Below are 22,113 nucleotides of genomic sequence, written 5' to 3'. Positions count from 1 at the left end.
GCGGGAATCTCTCCACTTTGCCCTCTGCATCCCTGTTGCTGCGCTCTCCTCTGTGGCTTGAAGCTTCCCCACCACCTGTCTCTGCCAGTGAAGGGGCTTCCTAGTGTGTAGAAACCTTTCCTCCTTCACAGCTCCCTCCCAGAAGTGCAGGTCCCGTCCCTATTCATTTGTCTCTGTTTTTCCTTTTGTCTTTTGCCTTACTCAGGTACTTGGGGAGTTTCTTGCCTTTTGGGAAGTCTGAGGCCTTCTGCCAGCGTTCAGTGGGTGTCCTATAGGAGTTGTTCCACATGTAGATGTATTTCTGGTGTATCTGTGGGGAGGAAGGTGATCTCCACATGTTACTCCTCTGCCATCTTGAAGGTCTCCGATCAATAAAATTTAGCTTTGAAGCTGCAGTTGGGTCAGTTTTCTCTGAACCAAATTGGGGTACTTTGGGGAATTTTGGAATTTTGTATAACTGATTTTAAAAATCAAGTCACTGATTGAAAAACAGAACAAAGGAATAGCTACCAACAATGATCAGTACATTCACTATCACCAAAAGTATTTTAAATTATACTACAGTCCTAGGAAGTTCAAAAGAACAATAAAAGCAGAAATAGGAGATGTGAATATCGGGGAGGAATTTGAAGAGAGTGCAAAATTGTCATTTTATAATATTATCTTAAAAGGAATAAAATAGAGCTAACAGAAAATCTAGATCATTGAGTAAAATGAGTTAGCACAAGATCAACACGAAAAAATTACTTTCCTACACATAAGTAATAACTGATTGGAAATGTAAAATCTTTAAAAAAATATCCCATTCACACATTTATAATAGCCACAAACCACTGTTATATGTTGAAATAAGTCTAATATATAATGTGCAGGACCTACATGTTTAAAATATAAAACTTTACCAGAAGACCTAACCTGGATAAATTACTTGGCTCTGAATGGCTTGATTAAATATTAAAATTCTTATGAAATAAAATACAGGGAAAGTACAAAAATGAAGCAAAGCATTCCTCAGCAATATTTCTTCAGAATAAACAACGAAGAAAATTATCTCTTCTTACTGTTTGTATTTATAAATGCCTTAAATAAGAGTACAAACCACAAACAAAACTCTTTTTCTGGTTTCAGTTTGTAAATTTTTAGTTATCTATCTTGCTTCAAGGATAGAGTTTACAATATCCAAAGACTGGGAGAAGAGTTCACATTTTTCTGTAGATTCTGGAAGTTGAGTTCAGGGTTTATCCACTCCATCTGAACATTAGAATCACCTAGGATATTTAAAAATTATTGATGTCCAAGTCCGTATAGATCAATTATATCACATTTCTGGGGGAGACACCAGGTCTCTGGAAGTTTTTACTTTCGTAGGTTATTCCAAACTAAATCTAGGGTTGACAACTTCTGACTAAATTCTCCATGCCTGCCGTGTTTTATGATGATGTTGAAGAGTTGCAGAAAAGAGAAAAAGCAAAAGCATTGGTCTGGAAATTTGGAAGTAATTGTAAATTGTTGGACTACAAAAAAATTGATGAGCAATGCATCTTAACTATTCATAGACAATATGCTTGAGAAGACTTTAAGTGTTTAGAAAAAGGATAGAATGTTTTGGAATTAAAATATGTTTTCATTCTCATAAAAGTATAAAGTTGCCTAGAAAGTTAAATATCTTTGAGTCAGGCTGAGTCTGTTGCCATAGGAGATTCTGTAGAAGATGTGGGTATATTCTAAGGCTGAAGCAGAAATCCAGAGTCTCTGAGAAGATTCAGGAGGAAAGAGGTACAGACCAGTGTGGATGATCAGGAGATTGTGAAGAAGGTCAGGTACAGATCTGGGAGCAAGAAAGCTCAACCAAAATGAAAAATCCAAAAGCAGACTGAAAAATATGTAGGGTCAAATTTGAGATTTCATGATGTTTTTCTTTATTTCAGCTGTGACCTTGCAGTGACCTAGAAATAATAAATGCTGTGTCCCAGGACATTACTGCTCAGTGCTAGTTCCTTAACATCTATTTTCTGCTTTGAATATATCTAATGTCAACTCTGGAGCATCTGAAAACAAGTTAAGACGTTTTGCAAGCAATAAATTATAGTGTCTTTTTCATGCATATTTTTGCTATTATTAGAAGGCAATTTCCATAATTCAAAGGGTTTCATTTAAAAATACTGAAATAATATTTAAAAGAGGTCATTTTAAACTGAATCTTTTCAAGTTTCTTTTTAGTAGGCAATATTTTCTGTTACATGAGTCTGAACAAGCTATCCCTCTAGAAAAGGTTATTTTAAAATAAATTTGGATGTATTTTGATGTATCAAATTTCCTTTTCAGTGATTATTGTTTCAGTAACACATATATTTGATTTGGTGTCTTTAATGTTAACACTAAACATTTGTAGGTGGAATGGGATAGGAGAAAAAAGATTTGCAAAAAAAAAGAAACACAATTATTTTAAGCTGAAAGTGCTATTTAACCTTTTGAGTTTGGTAAGGATATATTTTCTTATACATTTTTTTAATATTTAATTTTTTAATATCTAATATGACCAGCTACCAATTTCTTTACTTTCTAACAATATAGACCAATATATTGGAGACTAGGACTTAGTCCTCTACAAAATATTAAATCAGATTTATAAGAAGAGAAATTTCCTACTGATCTATTTGCACCTTTTTACTCTATGGCATTCAATCATTTAACAGATACTTTTATGGTCCTTAGTTGTATTAAAGTCTTAATAAATATAATCAGTGCCTCTGATGTTAAAATATAATATATTATTTTACATAGAATGTTAAAAAATATTTGTGTTTATGAATTGTAATTTATTTTTAGCTGGTACAATAACAGATGTTCTACTGAATCCCTGTTCTACTGAATTGAAGTTCTATTGAACACCTCTAATGCCCTATGGACAGGTCAAGCAAACCCTACCAACCCTGAAATACTAAGGCCAGGGAGAATAATCTAAGGCAAAATTTCACAACTGCTCAGACCCCAAGACAACTTAACATAGGCATAAGAAGAATGAATTTAGGCCACTTTTCTATCTCCAAGAAACAATGTTGACAACTAAAACTGGAAAATTCTGACTGACATCCACTTATCAACATCATAGAGAAAAATACTAGGACAACAGTCGGCTGGAAGATCTTACCCCATAAGCTGTTTAATAATTTTGGACATACAAAATTCTTTTCCTCCTAGCTTTGTCCTGGGTCTTTGACTTAAGCCACTTTAAACTTCTTCACAGCTTCCCATAGCATGTTGTTTTGCCTCAAACATAGTTCATTTTTTCTCATCATAATATTATTAGCATGTGAAGGTGCTTCTTTAGGAGGTATAGGAGTGTTGTATACTGAAATCTAAACCATGCATGATCAAATTCTCACTTTATTTTTGGATCATCTCAATTTTATGGTCAATGGATTATAAATATTTTTCACTTTCCCCTTATTATGGCTGTCATTTCATGAGGTGTTATGGGTTGAACTGTGTCCCCCAAAATGATATGTTGAAGTATAGCCCCCAATACTTCAAAATGTGACCTTATTTGGAAATAGGACCTTTAGAGGTAATCGCTTTAGAATAAGGTCATTAAGATGGGCACTGTCCAATATGACTGCTGTCCTTATAAAAAAGGGAGATTTGACATGGAGGCAGACATGCACAGAGAGAAGATCATATGAGGACAGGTAGGGAGAAGTCAGCCATGTGTCCAGAAAGATTAATCTGCAAGTCAAGGAATGCCAGAAGCTAGAAGAGGCAAGGATGGATTCTCCCCTGGAACCATCAGAGATGCCAGCATAGACCTGATTTTGGAATTCTAGCCTCCAAAGCATGAGGCTATAAATTTCGGCTGTTTTAAGCTACCCATTTTTTTGTACTTTCTTACACCAATCCTAAGAAACTAAAACATGTGATTTTTGCTATCTCCACACAATCTCTTAAATTTCCTGGCTTCACAAATTTTATTTTTCAATCTCATCCTGCACATTTGAATTATAAGACACTTTCCTCATCCATTACAGTAAAGACACCTCTGATCACTGCTCTAGTACATGCATCTTAAAAAACACTGTGGATATATCTGTCAAAATAATATTCTTCAGGGTTATATTTCACTGTTTGGAATGAAGTTGTTAGTCATGGACAGCAGTAACTGATCCTTGGCTTTAGTTAGGCTCCTTCCATTTTTCACAATGAAGAAGACCATCTACCCAAAGCAGTCCAGGTAGGAGGAATGCTCTGAAATACTGAAGAAAATCATTGTGATCATAGAAGTAAGTGATTTGAAAAATATTCCACTGCGAAGTCCTCCTAATCAGCCCTTGTGGATCTGTGCCATTATTTCTTAATGTCGCTTATTTTTATATTACTGTTATTCTAATCATTGTTGAGAAACAACCATGAGTGGAACTGGATAGCAATTTGTCTAAAACCTCAGTTACCCAGAAACCAGCTTAGTAACCAGAGATAAGTTCAAAAAGTTCTAACAGCAAAAATTCTGGACTTAGAATTCATTATGCTAAATGCGTGCACCCAGATAGAAGGGAAATCCATTGGTCTCACATTCAAAGCCTATGCACCCTTAATTTATAGACAATTCTACAAGCAAAATCCACTCATTTTCAGATCAACTACACAGAAATGTAAGAAACTCCTAAAGTTTAACATATTTCATTTTATTTTTGAAGCAATGTCAATACATAAAATTCTAAATATATAGAAAAACATGCACCAATAGCTTAAATTGCCTTTAAAAACTTCCATTAGCATTTTAACATTCTCTCTGCATTTTAATCTATGTATACATCTTTTATAATAAATGCTGTACATTTGCAGTATGTATCCTTTCTCCTTTATCACTGTGAGAAATGGACTATTGCCTGCCATATCAATAAACAAAGTATGTTACAGTTATCAACGATTGCAGCCCTCTAACGTGAGCTGGTGAGCCCTGAGGAAACTCAGGAAGGAAAGAATACCTGCCATCTAGCAGCCATCAGACTGCAGCCACTCCCCATGGTGAGCCCTGAGGAAACTCAGGATGTGAAAACACAAGATACTGGCCCCAGAGAGCTGAGGTGTATATCAAAGGAATGATTTCAGTGAGCCCAGACTTCTGCATCTTCCCATACACAGAAAAGTGCTACATTCCTTAACTTGACATATCTGGTTGTTTTTTTTTTTTAATTAACAATAATCTTTTGACTTTCAGACTACCTGCCCTTTGATGCAAAACTCCTATATATTCTGGCTCTCCCCATCACATCCTTGGAGCAGTTCTCTCAGGGTTACTTGAGATGCTGCCTCCTAGGCTTGAAGTCCTAAAAATTCCGGCCAAGTAAGATATAACTCTCAACTTTTAGGTTGTGAACAATTTTTTAAGTTGACAACTGTATATTATATCAAAGATATTTTCCATGCCATTACTTGTTGGCCACCACAACCCCTCTAACGTCAACATAATATTCCATTAAAGTCCTTTATTTCATTCCATTAAACCTGTAGATTAAAATAAGGGTGGATGCTGCATCTGATATCTAAATATCCATAGACAGCAGCAAGCAGCGGCAGATGGAACTGTGGCTTAGAGGAATGAGGTGAATGTTTATTAAAAGTTGATAGAGGAAGTCTAACATAACTATTCCTCAGTAGCTACTGGATGATTCATGGTAATACTGCATGGCTAGAGTCATTCAAAATCTCCAAATCCCCTATTTAAGAAGTCAAAAAAGCATTCATTATGAAAATCACTTCAGTCACATTTGTAGAATGTTTAAAAGTAAAGTGAGTTTTAGCTCAGATGGGTATATTTCAGATATGGAAAATGAAATCAGGAACAACACAGATGATGCTTGATTTGGACACACTAATTATATACTACACCTGGTCGCCCAGTTTCCAGTTTCATAGGGGGGCAAAAGCACAATCAGCCATTCCATACACTGGGCAAAGAACCATGCACTCATCTGGAGGAAAAATCCCTGCTGGTAAGGAAAGATTAATATAACCTAATCCACAGGATTGCAAAGGGTCCATCCAGTTGTGGAAACTGCTTCATTTTGAAATGAAACTAGACTTTAAAACCCGCTGAAGAAACTCTCTTGTAAAACAGAAAACAAAACCGACAAAAACAACAACAAAAAGTGATCAGTGATGTATTACTCTAATCGTTAACATGTTTTAGTTGACTTTTAAAGATATATAGAAACATTTTCTTCTCATAAGAACAATTACGAATAACTAGGCCTATTTAAATTTAAACCCCATGCTAACTACTGGATTTGCATTAGGTAAGGAAAAGGGAAATAGCATTTATTTTTTCAGAAGCATGAAATGAGACAATTGGTATGCATCACTCAACTTAATAAGTATAACATCCCTATGGAGTAACATTGTCTCCATTATTACAGATGAGGAAATTGAGTCAATAATAAATACACATGGCTAGTGAATGGAACATCCAGATTTAAAATGCCAATCTTACTCCAAATTGTGTTCTTAAGCAACATATTATACTAATTCTTCTATTCTATTAACCAGATAGGTCTTAAGTTCATAGAACCACAAAAAATCCTTTGAAACTATTCACACTCAATTTTCCCCTCTGATTTAAACTTATCATAAAACAAAAACTCAAGCTGAAATTACTTCAGCTACCCTTGCATATCTCTCAAACTCATCAAAACACAATTCTCAACATCTGCATTCTAAGGACCAGAGGCAAAGAAGGTAAGAAGAGAAGTAAAGGAAAACAACTGAAAGAATAGTTCAGCTGAAAAAGAAAAAAGACACAAAAGAAGAAGAAGTGGATGAGAAAAGAGAGAAATATAGTTCTAATTCTCTACTTTTCAGCCAATGTATTGAAGAAATACACTTACACCACTATTGCCTGGAAATCACTGATGAGGAAAAAATGTGCGTGTGTTCTTGTATTTCATCTATGCCATTTTTTAATGTCTTAGGCTATGTTTTGAGTCCTTTGAGATTTCTGAATGCTGACAAAATGAGTGGAGAAAGTAATTCTAGAATTTAGAGGAGGACAGATGAATCACAGATTACATATTTCATCAACTGTCATCTAAGTTTCAATTTTTCTTCAACACAAATCTTCAAGAAAGTCAGACTGTCTTCATATCTTGACTTTATGACCTCTTTAGTATTTGGTATAAAAATATTTTTTTAAAAGGAAGCAGAAGGAAAAGCAAGTGCACACTGTAACTCTGTGTGCTGTCCATGGTATTTGTCCTCACTGCCTTTGCAATCCCATTACTTTTCAGTACAGGCAAAGTCCACTGATGACTGTGAGTCTGTTTAGCACAAAAAGTAGCATATTTTTGTATTTCACACACTTAAAAATAATCTAAGACATTAACAATACTTTTAAAGCATGGTAACTTAACCTAAAACCAAATGTCAAGGCTATTTTACAGGATACTCCAATATTTAGGTTCTGGAGTGGAGAATTCTAATTCATGGTGAAAAGGGAGGTTTCTCCACACCACCAAGCAATGCTCCAGACACCAGCTGAGCATTCTACAATTCAACTGAATTCTAACATTATCTACCCAAAGATAGCATCAGATTCCACAGGTAAATAGTTCGATCCTACAAGACTGCCCTCCACTTTGGATGCCAATTGCAGGCTATAAAAAATTAATAAACAGAAACCTCAGTTTGAGTTGGGAGACCAGAAAGGAGAGCTCTCACAGATGGTGAAGATAGCAGAGCCCAACAGGATAGAGAAAGACTCCTCTTCTTTCCTGGCAAGGACTCAGCCAATGAAAAGGCACAGACTTTGTTTACTATACCCTCCTAACTTCCTTTTCCTCTCTATAAAAGTGTTCTCCTTTCCTTGCCCTGTGGGGACTTGCAGGTGGCTCACCATAGCTGCTGATCCCAAATTGCAATTCTCCACCAATCCTGAATAAACCTATCTTTGCTGGAGAAATATCAGGCAGTTAATTAGTTTCAGGTCAACAAAGCCCAGGTTGTGACCCGTCTTTTGACTCATGTGCTACAAATTGGAGGTTCCAACAACCCAGTCCAACTCAGGATGCCAATCTAAAGTGCATGTTGTTACCTGTACTTCTGACCAACTGGCTATAAATCATATTTCCATGACCTTTCCTTGGGTTTGATTAATTTGCTAGAGCATGTCTACTGGGGAAAAAAAAAAAAAAGCACAACATAAGAGCTGTAAGTTGAATTTTATTCAGTCTTACTAGGACTATAGCCCAGGAGATAGCCTCTCAGATAAATCTGAGGAACTGCTCCAAAGAGGGAGGGAAAGAGCCAAGAGCCAGCATATATATATTTGGCAGGGGGGGGAGGACAGTGGTCCTGGGAAATACATGTAATAAAATATATATCTTAGGGGGGGTGGGGCGGGGAGTTGTTGGCGGGAAGTTTAGAACTGGTGCGCTGCGCTCATCCTGCTGTCTCTTGTTTCGCCTGCTCCCTTTGTGCTCACATTCTGCCCTGCCATGCCCTGCTCTCAAGAGGCACAAGTCATCTCCCCCAGCAAACGGGCCCGGCCAGTGGAGGAGGCGGGGATGCGGCTCCGCTTTGTCTGGCTTTCGGAGCACGCCACTGCTCCGACCAAGGGGTCTGAGCGTGCCACGGGCTATGACCTATACAGTGCCTATGATTACACAGTACCACCTATGGAGAAAGCCCTTGTGAAAACAGACATTCAGATAGCTCTTCCTTCTGGGTGCTATGGGAGAGTAGCTCCACGTTCTGGCTTGGCTGCAAAACACTTCATAGATGTAGGAGCTGGTGTCATAGATGAAGATTATAGAGGAAATGTTGGTGTTGTACTGTTTAATTTTGGCAAAGAAAAGTTCGAAGTCAAAAAGGGTGATCGAATTGCACAGCTCATTTGTGAACGGATATTTTACCCAGAAATAGAGGAAGTTCAAGTGTTAGATGACACTGAAAGGGGTTCAGGAGGTTTTGGTTCCACTGGAAATAATTAAAATTTATGCCAAGAACAGAAAATGAGAAAATATACTTTTTCCTTGAAAATAAAGGCTTTGCTTAAAGTGAAATATATATATATATCTTTGTAAAGATTACTGCTTATCACAAAATCCTGGTACTTCAGGTTAATGGTTTTAGTGCTTATCTACGTATGGGAAGATTCAAGAATCTTGGGTCTTGAAACTTCTCAGGGCACACTGTTGGTGGGGCTTTTCAGTGGGTTGCATTTTAATCTTTCTTAAACTGGATGATGAGCAAGATTCTTTGTTCTTTTTGCTTACAAGCAGCTCACAGAACACAGGAAACTCATTTACCCACTAAATTACCAGTATGTTATAAAAAGATATAATTCAGGATTAGCCAGATGTAAGAGATACACAGGGCAAGGTATGGGGAAAGGGTATGGAGCTCCCATGCTCTCTCTGCGTTTGTCAGTCTCCCCAAACTCCACCTGTCCACCAACCTAAAAGCTTTTTGGGTTTTTATAAAGGTTTCATTACATAAGCATGAGAGATGAAGTCTTGTCCAGTGGTGATCATTTCAACCTCTAGTCCCTCACCCCTCCCCAGAGGTCAAGGGGTGGAACTGAAAGCTACAACTCTTCAATCACATGGTTGGTTTTTCTGGCAACCAGCCCCCATCTTTAGGTGACCTGGGGGCATTCCAAAAGTCACCTCATTAACATTAAAAAAGACACCTTTATCTCTCTCACCACTTAGGAAGTTCCAAGTGTCTTAGAAGCTCAGGGCTAGAAATGGGACAAAGATCAACACATGTTTCTTTTTATAAATCACAACGTCACATCCAGCAAAGATTCAGGATTCAAGATCTACACATGACACTTCCTCTTGCTGGGTGACATGAGGCAATTTATTTAAGCTTTCAGTTTTCTGTATGTTGTGGGAGGAAAAAAAACCCTCAAAACTTTCTTCTACCCTTTGAGGTTCTTCTGGATGGTCTAAGAATTAAATTGACATGAGACAAATTAACAGGAGAAAATCAAATTTTATTTTGTATGTATGGGAACCCCACATATATGAGAAGGTCAAAGACCCCACATACATGAGAAGTTCAAAGAGAGAACAAAAGATATATATGCCATCTTGAGCTAAGAAATAGGCTAGGGGCCTGAGGCTTCCAAGGACAGGAGGGTAATTTACAGGACAATAAGAAGAGCAGATGTTGGGTAATTAGATGTTTGCCTTGACTTACAGATGGACCATTGAGATAAAATTTATCTCTGGTAATAACTCTTATTCTGGGAAAGACCAATTTAAATTCTTCTAAGTAGTTAAGCAGGGGCAGAAATTTCTCTTCAATCCACAGGGTCTCAATTGCCTTTAGCTCAAAATAATTTTCATGCAGAAGTAACATATTTGGGGGAGGTTTGTTCTGAAACCCTTCAATGTAAAATATAGATAACAGTACCCACCTCCTAGGATTGCTATGATGATTAAGGAAGATGATTCTTAAAAAATACATAACATGGTATTATCCTATAAAGAGTGCATTCAATAAAAATATTCAGTTTTACTCTCATGTTTATTATTATTAGTGGTATCACCAAGGTGAAGTAACTGGAGAAAATGATCTCACACATCCATAGACATCTAGAAGCATATCACCCCTATGCTATTTAGTATAGAATTTTGATTATTCCAATTTTTTAATTACCAATTTTGTTAAAAACTGAACATGCATCAAGTTAGGTGAGGAAAAATATTATTATTTGTGAAATATTAAAATAGAACGTATTTTGTATGTGGTTTCTGGTCATTTGAAAGGAGATTCTAAATTTATGCTGTCCGATAGCTGCCTGAATGAGCATTCAGGAACAAAATGTCTCAACAGTCCTATACCAGAGAGGCTGAGTACAACCAGCACCCTTAGGACCACTGGAAGGGAGTCTGTTTGAGCCTCTAAAGAATGTTTCTGGGCTCTATATCTCTGGAAACACATACAGATACCTTGAATTACTGCATTGCTGTGTTATTTGCAAATCAGTGTTGATGCAACAAAAAAGTGATACATCTACAATGTTATCTTGAAGAAAGAGGGCTTTCATCCTGGAATAAAGTACAATTTACTAATTCAAGGTGACTCTTGAACTGCTCAATATGAAGCCAAAATTATGAAAATATCATGCAACCAAGCCTTCTAGTTCTTATCAGCAATTCTCTTTCTCATTGTATGAAGAAAATCAATACAAAAGAAGTGATATTGGCATGACTGTGAAACCATGCACCTCAGATTGGGACTTGAACCCACATGTCAGGACTCGAACCCAGGCTAAACTCAGATTGGCACTTGAACCCATGTGGCTGGGACTTGAATCTGGCCAAAACCCACAGTCTTCCCACTGAGATCACACACCTGGTTTCAGGACATAATGAAGCTCGGGTTCTTGATGTCTCATCACAGAAAGAATTCAGTGAGACACAAAGTGATAGGTAAGAACTGGATTAATTTAGAGAGAAACACACTCCACAGAGAGAGTGTGAGCCATCTCAGAAGATGAGAAGGGCACCAGGGTATGGGGTTGTCAGTTTTTATAGGGGTGGATAATTTCATAGGCTAATGAGTGGGAGGAGTATTCCAGCTATTTCAGGAAGGGGCGGGGATTTCCAGGAATTGGGCCATCGCCCACTCTTTGATCCTTATGGTTGGCCTTGGAAATTGTCATGGCACCTGTGGCTGTGTCATTTAGCTTGCTGATGGGTTACAGTGAGCATATACTGAGGCTCAAGGTCTGGTGGAAGTCGAATTGTCCGCCATCTTGGGCCCATTTGATTCTAAGCAGTTTATGTCATGTCCTTGGGCTATGTCATTCTTTCAAAGGCTTTGCCCTGCCCCCTTCCCTGCTGTTTCAACTATGTAACCACTAAGAATTCATTTTATTATCCTATGTCTAATGTTAACCAATTAAAATATAATTTAATATATTAAATTAAAATGTACTGCAAGTTTCCTGCTTGTGACTTGCTAAATTACAGTCATGTTACAAAGCTGTGATAACATAGTCTGTCATAGAAATGCTGAGATCCACAAAAGAAGAGAAGCTAAAGGGCATTATTATAAGAATTGGTTTGTGGTGCATCCTTCTACAAGTACCAGAAATATCTAAGGAAAATCATTATGAGTTCATTTGAGAAAGTTCTCAAAAGTGAATTAAAATTTAGTGTGGGTATTATCGCTTACTGAGCATTTCTGAAGAATCAGATTGAGGTTTCTCCAAGTAAGGTAAAGCATCACTAGGCATGATATCACAATAAAGAGAACAATAAAACTTTTCAATCAGTAGTAGCCATACATTACATATGTTGAAGAAAAAAGAAAAAATCTTGCAGTTGCATAACTTGTATTAAGTTTGGGAAAAAAACCTTGCTCTTGCATCATTTGTATTAAGTTTGGGCACCATAAAGTAAGGGAAAGAACTGTACTCTAATGAAAAGGGAGGTATGTCTTTCATTTCAAAACCTCCATTTAAAGCTTCCATTTTGTCAGACTTAAACTTCTACTTTTTCAACTGCTTTAGGACTTTTAAGTTGCAAACATGTTCTCTTAACTTTTAAGTTGCAATTATCCTTCCAATTTCTTTTTTAACTTCTGAGCAATCTATTTTATTCCACTGAAAAGAAGTTGAAATTTAAGTCAAATACCACTTTTGTTCAACAAGACTTTGATAATGTAATGGTTTAGTCATCTTAATTTATTATGCTCAAAAAAAAAAGTCTCTAATGTATTACTCTGTAATGATCCAGTTTAGACAGTCAAAACTAGTGAGTTGGACATCTCTTTCCTAAAATTATTCCCATTATTTTACTTTAATTTATGTCTCGTATACTCCTACATTTAAAAATATCAGAGTTAATCCTGCATTACATTTGAAAAAGTTTACAAATTGCAAATATAAAGTATTATCAACAACATTTATCAAAAAAGAAGAAACCAAATGCTACAGTTGCTATTATTTTTAAATGTGCTCTGGATATAATGTGAATCATTGTGTCATGATTTTACCTCTGTATCTGTGACTAAATTGTTTCATTTGTTGTAATTTGGTGTTATTAAAATTATATCTTGGTATCAGTTCCCATCTGTGACTTCTAACTTTTCTCTTGCAATGGCCATAGGCTGCAGCGAAATCTTAATTCACCATTCATGACCACCGTCTGTTGGTCACAAAGGAAATTAGTCATGAGACCAGGAATAAGTTAATGCAAAGTCACCATCTATATTACTCAAGTAATTTTGAAAGTCAGGTATGTAAGTCTATTCATTATGGGTAACACATTATTAACATCATTACATGTAATTTAGATTCATAGCCTTTAAAACATACTAAAAAACTAGAAAATACTAGTAAGCATCATCGGCTTTTAGCTTCTAAGTATGCATTATAATAAGAGTAATAAAAATCTATTTTTCCTCAGAAGCTGAATCCTGTGATGTACAAAATAAATTAAGATCATGCCATACACAAGTTTTCACTGATCTTTTACAGCAACCTTCAGTTTTCTAGTAGGTGACCATGTGCAGTAATTTGTCATAAACTAACAGCCTCACATGCTGAGAGTGCTGCTAGACTGCTGTAGGAGAAGTTAGTTTGATGAAATACAAATGAAAACTGTAATAGAAAATTCATCCCAGAACAAATGACTTCTACTGTGCCCAGCCATAAACTCCATGAGGACAGAAGCTCCCCTGCTCATACTACGTAGGATTTAAATTGGTCTTTCCCAGAATAAGAGTGATTACCAGAGATAAATTTTATCTGAATGGTCCTTTAATCCTATCTTTAAAATCCTTTGTACTAAACCGGTAATTTAGTGAGTAAACAAATTTCCTGAGGTCTGTGAGTCACTTTAACAAATTAATCAAACCCAAGGAGGGGGACCCTGGGAACCTCTGAAGCATAGGTAACAACCTGGGTTTGCAATTGTCCTCTGAAGTAGAGGGCAGTCTTGTGGGACTGAGCGCCTTACTTATCAGTGGGATCTGATACTATCTCTGGGTAGATAGAATTGAGTTGTATTGTCAGACACACAGCTAGTGTCTAGAACATTGGTTGGTGGTATGGGGACACCACCTCCCGCCACACATTGGAATTGAGTCCAGAACCCAAAGAATGAGTAAACATTATTTTACTGTTTTTGGAGTGTATGAGTTGTATGCTTGTTTACTAGAATATATTATATAAAATGTATACTAGGGCTATAAAGATGCAGGAGACTCTGAACAAGGAAAGAGTTTAGTCTACTATCTTTTATCCTATTCCAGGCTGTGGTCCTCTAGGAGTTTTGTGGTATATGATCAATCACCAGCTCTCAAGGACTGCAGGTACCCACTGTGTCCTTAAGAAAGAAGGCCCTGGTGTGCCCCTCTTAGACTTTCTTAAGTGTACGGATGTATCAGGTTCAACGAAATTCTTAAATGTGCTCATTTGATTTAAATATATGAAACACCTGACTCTTCATCCCCAAGAGCTTCTAAATGAATGAAAAAGAAAAATTTTAAGGGCCCTTGATTATACATCAGGGGATTTTGTTCAATACAGTATAAATCTTTTATAGGGCTTTAATCCAGTTTGAGAGAAAAAAAAAACCAAAACCTAGGACAGCATACAAGGACTAAAGATTCCCTCCTCTTCTCTCTCCCCTCTCCTCTCTCCCTCTCTCTCATATACACCATATTTCTCATTATAGCATTGGATTTTATATGTAGTCTATGGTCCATAGACTCACACACACACAGGCGTAAAAGTTGATACATTATTATCTACTATAACCCATATTTTATTCAGATTTCCTTCATTTTTAACTAATCTTCGTTTTCTACTTTCTATTTCAGAATCCCATCCAGAATACTACATAAATAGTGGTCTTATCTTTTTAGGCTCCTCCTGAAGTAACAGTTTCTCAGATTTTCCTTGTTTTTGATGACTGAGAGTTTTGAGGAGTATTGGTCAGGTATTTTTATAGAATGTGCCTCAGTTGGGATTTGTCTGATGTTTAATCGAGCATAGTAAAGGAATTTTGGGCAGAAGACCACAGTGATAAAATCTATAGACATTACATTCTCATCACATCATATCAAGGCTATATATTACCAGTGTAACTTATCACTGTTGATGTTGATCTGATCTTTTGGTTGAGGTAGTCTTTTTCAGGCTTGTTCACTGTAAAGTTATTCCTTTATTCCCCTTTCCATAAGGTATTCTTTAGAAAAAAGTCATTCTGTTCAGCACATCTTAAGGAGTAGGGAGTTCTGCTCCACTTCTTGAGGGCAAAATAGCTACATATATTATTTGGAATTCTTCTGCACAGAGGATTTTTCTGTTCTCATCATTTACTTATTTATTCAATCATTTATGTCAGTATGGACTCATGGATATTTATTTTATACTTTGGGTTCTAATCCATTACTACTTTATTGTTTTGTTCCTCAAATTATTTCAACTTTGGCTATTTCAACCTTTCAGTTAGCTGTTGAATCCCTTTCACATATTCTATTAGTGTGTGTGTGTGTGTGTGTGTGTGTGTTTGTGTCTCTGTGTGTGGGGTGGGGGGGAATGAGAATTACCTAACTTTCTGGCACTACACTACACAATGCTGCAAGCTCATGTTGCATATTCCCTGCCCAATTCTTAGAATTAGCCATTTTCCAAGGAAAATGGCTAATTGTTTTTATTAAAGAATGGTATTAAAAATTGATATCTGAGTGCTACATCTACTCATTGTAACTAGAGCGTCATTGCTTCTAGGCTCTCTTAGTTGATAGAGCAAGGAAATATATGTGTCTATAAACATATCTATAAATGTTTCCCTATTTAGCCATCTGTATCTGTATTAACCTAAACAAAAGTTCATACTGATCCCTCCAACATTAATCCATTACCATATGGATTATGCATAATTCTAACTTCTTTCTTATCTGTAACCTCCTACTCCAGCAATGAAAATCCTGGCTCTCACCATCCACCATCTATTTATTTAATACAATATATAGGTATAGTAGCTTCAGAATTATTAAATGTACCCCTGTGATAAACAACTTTATCAACTAGTATAGTGTTTATGTAGCCTTCCTTTAAGTAAGAATAAAATGACTTTATTCTTACAGAAGTCATTTTCAAAATTACTTAGTTCAGCATCACTTCCCCCATCCTCTTCTGTTAGGTTGCTTCATACATTTGTAATACAGTTAGATTCTCCTGTCACATTCTACATTCCATCCTGGGTTCTCTCGACCTCTCAAATGACATTTAAAATTTTTGCACATATTAAAATTTACTTTCTGATGTGAAATTCTATGGATTTTGACAAATGCATAATGTCACTCACCATTATTGTCATCTTTCATTATAGATTCTACAAAATAGCTTCTCAAAACTTTCAAGGTCATCAAAAACAAGAAAACTCTCAAAAACTGTCACACCAAGAGGAGCTTAAGGAGATATGACTGTTAATGTAATCTAGTATCCTGGCATAGAAAAAGTAGATTAGGTAAAAATGAAGGAAATCTGAATAAAAGATGGGTTACAGTGGATAATCATGTATCAATACTGATTCATTAATTCTGACAATGTACACATTAATGCAAGCTGTTAATATTGATAGTAGGGAAAACTGGGTATGTGCTATATGGGAATTCTCTCTACTATCTTTGAAATTTTCTGTAAATATAAAACGATACTTAAATTAAATTTTTATTAAAATTAATTACATCAAAATAAATCTATCAATTCAAAGTAATTCATATCAAACTCCTCAAAGGATTTTTTTAATAGATAAGCTAATTCTTAAAATATTATCAAAGAGAAAATGTTCAAAATTAGCAAATAATTATAGAAGAACTGGGTCAGAGGACTGATTTTAATGACTGGCAGTAATTATTAAAATTATTTTAATAACACAGTTATATTATATTTTAGTAATAATATAATTACTGGGAAACATGGTGTATTTAATAAATATGCTGAGATAAATTGTCATTCAGTGAAAACAATTTGGGACTCCCCTGGTGGTCCAGTGATTGAGACTCTGCACTTCCACTGCAGGGGGAGCAGGTTCAATCCCCACTTGGGGAACTAGGATCCTGCATGCTGAAATGGTGTAGCCAAAAAAAAAAAAAGAAAAAAGAAAACAATTAACTTGGATCTACACCTTACAGTAAAAATAAGTGTCATGGGCATTAAAACACTAAATGTGAAAATTTTTAATTCTCTAGAACAAAATAGAAGAGAATAATTTAAAAAATACAGTATAGTGAGAGATTTTTTTAAACATATTTTTAAAAGATAGGAACCAAAATGGTGGCACTCAATTAATTCAACTATACTGAAAAATGAATCTCTGTTCATCACAAAGTAAGCGAAAAATCAAACCACAGACAATAAGAAAATGATTTCTAACCAGGTGGATATCAGAAGGACAAGGACCAAGATTATATAAAGAACTCCCACAATATAACATAAGAAAACAAACTGCAAATAGTTAAGAAAAATAGAGAGGTGGCCAAAACTCTGAATGGGCAGGTCACTGAAAAGGAAAATAAAAATAGGAATTTGAACAGATAATCTGTCTCATCATCTGTGAGGACAATCCAAATTAAAACTATGTGAAACAATCAAAAGCCTGATAAGCATCAGAGGATATGGAGCCACAAGACTTCTCCCTCATTGCTGGAGGAATTTAATTGACACCACCATTCTAGAGGAGAATTGGAATATCCATTACGTTAAAGATGCCAGTACCCTACTATCCAAGAATTCAATATCTATTCACATATATTAGAGCAGTACTTTAAAAAACACATTAACCATCATCCACGGTAAAAAAATCATTTTTATATTGCAATGCTGTACACACATAGTTAGAGGAAAAAAGAATTTTCATGAAACAATATCCTTACATGTGTGATACCTTTGAATATTCTCTTTTATTCTCTTCTCCCTTGTCATTTCACTCCATTCCTTTGTATTTCAATTTTTTAAGATCAAGGACACATGTACAAGCATATATATTGCTGAGTTTTTGTAATGAGAAAGTGAAATACTTAGCTATTTATCAAGAGAATAATGGATATAGAGTGAAATTAATGAAGTAGGGAAAATTGCATCAACATAAATAAAACTCAAAAATACATTGATACAATTTAACTACAGAATGATACTTTTATGTAAAATTTTAAAACATACAAAACAAAATTATATATTTTGGGGTACAAACATACTTGATAAAAATCCAAAATATTCACAGCACTGATAAACTTTAAATTTGGGATAGTGGTTACCTCCAGGAAGTAAAGGAGATAGGACAATGGAATTGAGAAATTGTATAAAGGAGGTTTGAATTATATTTGTAGTATTATTTCTTAAGCTAGAAGGTGGGCACTTGGGCACACTATTTTTAGTGTGCTTAGAATATTTCATTATAATAAAAAAGGAATGCAATATATGGATATAATTATAAAGAGAAATCTCTAAGACTATTGTAATCCTTATCTTTGCATTATAACTCTATTCAAGCTCAAATAATTCATTCAAACTTTGTTGCCCTTCTAGAGTTAAGATATGGCATATTTTCCACCATTTCATTGAGGGAATTCTTCATATTTCTATCTGGATTTGAACCTTCATTAAGCTATCATAAACTGCTCAGTTTTCCTTGCTACTGAACGCCCTGAACTGAACTGATCATTTTTTTAATACAGAAGAAAATGATTTTGCATAAACACAGTATCTCACCAAATTTCTACTTGTAAATCTGGACTGAGTTGCATGGGGAAATTACTCAAGCTGAATCTGTTTAAATATTAAGTTTAACTCAAGCAGATAGACGCTTCCGTTTTTAGGTATTTGAACAAAAAATGAAGTATCTTTGAAAATGAAATCAGGAAGCTGAGGAGTGTGAGCTGAGTCATTTAATTTAGAGGAATAGTACATCTAGACAGCATTGTAATGGCCCAGTCACACAGAATTTAATGTGTAGATCTTTGCTATATTTTTATAAGTTCACAGGCAGAGCTGATTTATTTAAATCAATGCTTAGTTTTCAAGGTACACTCCATCTATTTAAAACCATAAATCAAATTGATGACAAACATTATCAATGACCTTACAGTATATCTGTGTCTTGGTTAACTGATGTCCACTTGGAAAAGACAGATGACAGAACAGTAGGGGCTCTTTGATATAATGAAGACTGATAGCTTCTGCCTTGGTAGAGTGAAGCACATTTGCCATCAATCTAGATTCCAGCAGTTCATTTCAGGCAGAACCAGACAAATAAGAAAGTACAACGAAAGGAGATGTACTCTCAAAAAAATCTCAATACAGTAACTTAAAATGTCAGCAAGTGGAATTTTTATGTTAAATACATCTAAGTGAGGAAGGACAAAAAAAGAAAGCATGAGTAGTATTTTCCTCTAATTCAATTGATAGATATTGATTCACCACATGCTTTTTTAAAATTTCTAAAATATGTTTTATTTTGGTGTACAAAAATGTTTTCTATATGTAAAATTCACCATTCAATATCAAAAATAGAACATTACTCATATCATTGCAAATATTAGTACGTTTCTCATCAATTTCATCCATTGCCTATAGCATGACCTCTATAATCCAGAAGGAAAAATAAAAAACTGGTGAACTGGCAAACAACAACAAAAAAGGAAAACATGAATAATAATGTAAATTTAAAGATAATACAGGGAGCTCCCTGGTGGCTAGTGGTTAGAGTTCTGGGCTTTCACTGCCATAGTCGGGTCTTAATCTTTGGTGGGGAAACTGAGATCCTACAAGGCGCACAGTGTAGCCATAAAAACAAAAAACACAAAGTAAAAAGAAAATACAATGCTCTTCCTTAGAAAATGAAACCCTAAAACTTAATAACATCATCAATGAATTATGAAAACTTTTAAGAAAGGAATAATTCTAATCATACACAATATCTTCCAAATGAGAGAAAAAGAAAGATCACCACTCTGAACAAGTAAATACTGACATTGATATCAGCAAAGTATTTGCTTTAGGATAGCAAATACTGACATTGATATCAAATTTGGTTGAGCACAGTATGAAAATAGAAAATACAAGATTGATTTAGGATTTGAATATCAGTGCAATTATTACATTAACACAGTGTGGTCATCTGAACTGATGCAAAATAAAAATACATTTAGTAAAAGTCACTATTCATTCTTGATAAAACAACTTTTAGCAAAGAGTTACAGAAGGTGATTTTTTTAATCTAAAAACGATAATTCAATAAAATAAACGTCATAAAAATCATCATACATGTTGGTGACATGTTTAAAGTTTTGTCTCTGATGATAGGAACAAAAGATGGATACTCTTATCATCTCTTTATGCAACTTTGTACCTAAACAATGATAAAAGGTAGGGAAAAAAATGAAATGTAACGATTGGAGAAACTAACGATTATAGGTTATACTGTTATTTAATAAGAAAATCTAAAAGTATCTGCAGATAAGTCATTACACTAATAAAGCAATCTAGCAATATTGCTAAATATAAACTCAATATTAAAAACCTGCATTTCTGGGCTTCCCTGGTGGCGCAGTGGTTGAGAGTCCACCTACTGATGCAGGGGACATGGGTTCGCGCCCCAGTCCGGGAAGATCCCACATGCTGCGGAGCAGCTGGGCCCGTGAGCCATGGCTGCTGAGCCTGCACGTCTGGAGCCTGTGCTCTGCTAAGGGAGAGGCCACAACAGTGAGAGGCCCACGTACTGCAAAAAAAACAAAAAACAAAAAACAAAAATACCCCTGCATTTCTATATACTAGTTAAGAATTAGGAAATGAAATGTTAAATAAAGGTGCTCATTCTAGTTAGTAATGAAGGAATGTAAGTTAAACCTAAAATGAAATATCACTACATAGTTACCAAAATGGCTAAAATTAAAAGTACTGACTACAAAATAGAGTAGAGGAGGAACAAATTTGCATGGTTTAGGAAACGGTATGCCAGTACCTTTCACAGTTTGTCATATAAATGTAAAATGACCTAAAAATCCAATTCCCAGGTATATACCAAACAGAACTGCATGTGTTATGCACCATAAGACATTTACAAGTGTGTCCACAGTAGCATTTTTAAAGGCATGAATGAAAAACAACCGAATTATCCATTAACAGTAGAATGGATTCATATATTTTGGTATATACATATAATAGACTACTACAAGGGACTTCCCTGGTGGTGCAGTGGTTAAGAATCCACCTGCCAATGCAAGGGACATGGGTTCGAACCCTGGTCTGGAAAGATTCCACATACCACAGAGCAACTAAGCCCATTGTGCCACAACTACTAAGCTTGCACTCCAGAGCCCATGAGCCACAACTACTGAAGCCTGCACATCTAGAGCCAGTGCTCTGCAACAAGAGAGGACACCATAACAAGAAGCCCATGCACTGCAACAAAGATTAGCCCCCGCTCGCCGCAACTAGAGGAAGCCCATACACAGCAACGAAGACCCAATGCAGCCACAAATTAATTAATTAATTAAAAAAAAAATAATGGACTACCACAGCTATGCAACAACATAGTAATAATAGAATATGGTAATAGGAACATACATATCAATAACTACCTTAAATGTAAATGGATTAAATGTTCCAACCAAAAGACAGAGACGAGCTGAATGGATACAAAAACAACACCCATATATATGCTGTCTACAAGAGACCCACTTCAGACCTAGGGACACATACAGACTGAAAGTGAGGGGATGGAAAAAGATATTCCTTGCAAGTGGAAATCAAAAGAAAGCTGCAGTAGCAATTCTCAAACCAGACAAACTAGACTTTAAAGACTATTACAAGAGACAAAGAAGTACACTACATAATGATCAAGAGATCAATCCAAGAAGATATTGCACCCAACATAAGAGCACCTCAATACATAAGGTAAATGTTAACCATATAATGTTAGCCATAAAAGGGGAAATCAACAGTAACACAATAATTGTAGGGGACTTTAACATCCCACTTTCACCAATGGACAGATCAACCAAAATGAAAATAAATAAGGAAACACATGCTTTAAATGACACATTAAACAAGAGGGACTTAATTGATATTTATAGGCCATTCCATCCCAA

The 22,113-nt window shown here is 35.6% G+C and overlaps 1 pseudogene; it reads left to right on the top strand.

Annotated features, from left to right (window-relative positions):
• Positions 1 to 8,486: 8,486 nt before the first annotated feature.
• On the top strand, positions 8,487 to 8,981 carry LOC136128417 (deoxyuridine 5'-triphosphate nucleotidohydrolase pseudogene; annotated as a pseudogene).
• The last annotated feature ends 13,132 nt before the right edge of the window (positions 8,982 to 22,113 follow it).

The sequence above is a fragment of the Phocoena phocoena genome, chromosome 9 (genome assembly GCF_963924675.1).
Source record: "Phocoena phocoena chromosome 9, mPhoPho1.1, whole genome shotgun sequence".
Classification (NCBI taxonomy): Eukaryota; Metazoa; Chordata; class Mammalia; order Artiodactyla; family Phocoenidae; genus Phocoena; species Phocoena phocoena.
Note: the sequence above shows the minus strand (reverse complement) of the source record. Positions and strands in the feature narration are given on the sequence as shown.